The sequence below is a fragment of the Anas acuta genome, chromosome 6 (assembly GCF_963932015.1).
Source record: "Anas acuta chromosome 6, bAnaAcu1.1, whole genome shotgun sequence".
Taxonomy (NCBI): Eukaryota; Metazoa; Chordata; class Aves; order Anseriformes; family Anatidae; genus Anas; species Anas acuta.
The window spans coordinates 18243170-18245669 of NC_088984.1; the positions used below are offsets into that span (position 1 = coordinate 18243170).

The 2500-nt window shown below is 40.0% G+C and overlaps 1 protein-coding gene across 3 annotated transcripts in view; it reads right to left on the minus strand.

Annotated features, from left to right (window-relative positions):
- The window catches only part of FIGN (fidgetin, microtubule severing factor), a 104098-nt gene that overhangs the window by 2713 nt on the left and 98885 nt on the right, over nt 1-2500 (minus strand). For all 3 annotated transcript variants that reach the window (XM_068687708.1, XM_068687707.1, XM_068687709.1), the window contains one exon: nt 1-2500. This exon is cut by the window's left edge and continues 2713 nt beyond it; it is cut by the window's right edge and continues 4595 nt beyond it. The gene's annotated coding sequence lies outside the window, so the exon portion shown is untranslated.

A 2500-nucleotide genomic window follows, 5' to 3' on the forward strand; every position in this document is an offset into this window, starting at 1 on the left:
CACCAGCACAGCTGGGTTTTTTTGAATTCTGAAATACTAATATCTCCATGTTTACTCATGTGCTTCATATAATTCTGCAGATGATTAAATGACTTTTTTTTTTTTTTTTTTTTTTTTTTTAAGTAAAGAGACAAAGCCATTGTTTGGACATGGTGTGTATGCACATATAAATATTATATACACACATGCACACATACGAGATGGAAGGAGTTAGTGCTGTGAGGACAAGGTTAGCTTTCAGAGCTCATGATGAAAACCAACAGACATAGATTATTATACATTGGAGGGACGACTTTCCTAACAAGGGCAAAAATCATGAGTAATTCCTCTAAGTCAACAAGGTTATACTACCTTCAGATTGGTGTAAGTGAAAGGGTAGGAGGCCCTAGAACCTTTGGTGGCCTTGTTTTGTGACAAAGTGTATCCTTCAGATCTGAGTTATGCACTCTCCCTCACAACAGATTGCTTCAGAGAGAAATGCAGTGGGATTACAAGAACATCTCTTTACCTGAAGTCATATGTAGTTGTGGATAGTGAACACCCTGGTTGGATCCCCAAATTTACTTGCAACATATTAACATATCAACATAGTAGTTAATTTGGATATTTTTGATTAGATGATCCCCTAGTGAAAAAATCCTAAGGAAAAAAAAAACACCTAAATATGACCTTGTACCATTATACAGAGCATAGCCTCCAAATAGCTGGTAAAGACCAGCTAAACACTCAGATGGTGTTTAGCCTATGTATTTTAGTCAGATGGTTGATTATCCCCTCAGTAGATTTGTAATCCTCAAGAAAACATTTTGCCCATCTATCTGCATTTGAGTAGAATGCAGACTGACTAATAGATAAATAATCCGTGTGAAAGTAAATAGCCTTAAAGTAAACTGCCTTCACATTCCATTGATCAGCTCAGTCAGCAAACTTTTTTATATTGTCACTAATGTTCCAAATATTTTGAAGAGAAACATGCCAGAAGTACAGAGTATTTCCATTTCTGTCTCACATAAGGTCATTATGAACTCCTCCTTGAATTGATATTGATCCTTCAGCTTGCAGAAATATTCCTCCAATTTATTTTATTTTTGTTGCCGTAGGAATTGTTACTGAAGGTACAAGGAAGAAAATGAGCTGATGTAGAATGGGATCCACACATAAAAATACTACACAAAGCATTTGCAGTGATAAGCTGACACAGCAGCTGCTTTTTAACCATTTAACGTTCCTTAAAATCCAGCAAACCACTGGGTGTTTCTGTGGCAGCAGACCCTGACTTTACCCAGTCATTAAAGACAGCAAACAGCTTTCTACCATGGGTATGTCAAAAACTCGCTAGTATTTCATCCTGAGGATACCATTAGAACATACTTTGTCTCTCTTCTCAAAAACAGTCCTAACCTTTGGGACTCACTCAAGTACAGGGGGAATCAGCTTCAGCATCATGCTTCAGCCCTTCCTGGACATTCCTTGACGAGGAGGCTGCCAAGAGGGACGAAGGAACAGCAGCGTGCCAACTCCTGCTCACTAGGGAGAAAACAGGGCTAAATGCGGGAGGAGATAGGAAAACAGAAGGAAGAAGAGTACGTGGTGGGGAGTTCAGCCAGCTGAGCCCCCTGGGTTGGTGACAGTTCTGTCAAAGGAGTTAAGGTGGCCATAAACTGCTAGAAAAGATGGAGGCATCTCCTGTTAACAGTACCAAGCCAAGATCTTGCCAAATTCTATAGACACCCTTCCTGAGTGACGCCAAGGATAGCTGCTGGTTAAGAAAAGATTTGGGTAACAGTCTGGCTCTGTCCTCCACTCCTTGCAGCTGCTGTTGTGATGGGGTGAAGTTTTCAGCTTCTGATGCCCCAAAGCTGAATCAAGCCTGGAGAGCGTGAGCATGCGCGTGTGCGTGTGGAAGCTGCATTTTCACACCATCTCAGTTCCAGCCCACTTGTCACTTTGGTTAACATTTGAAAAATCCATTTCCAGAGTGACTTTTTAAAGAGAATGATTTAAAGCTGGAAGCCAAAGGGACCAACTACAATTTAATTTGCTTTTAGGTTTGTTATTGGAAAAAAAAAAAAAAAAAGAGGTAAAAAAAATCACACGGGGGGTAATCTTAATTTTACCAGCTGCAAAATCTGTTAGGAGTACAGTTTTAGCAGAAATGGCTTAAACAAGAGTTAGTTTATCAAAACTTGCCTGAGCCTTTCAAACAAGCACAGCTCAATGGCAGCTACAAAAGGGAATGTCTAAGACAGAAATTGGGTCAGCGATCTGCAATAGTGTACTTGCCAGGGTAATCAGCATGAACCTACGCTAGTGGGGACATCAGGATCTCCCAAATATGAGGATGGTGAAATGACCAGGATGAGGAAGCAGCCTGTGGAGGTTTAGGGAAGCAGAAAGACTAGGTCATTAACAAAGACCATGGACTCTAATTGCTGTTGAAAAGAAAAAGAGGAAAAAAAAATAAAAGAAAGAAATAAAGAAAAAAAAGCAGGTGATGTAT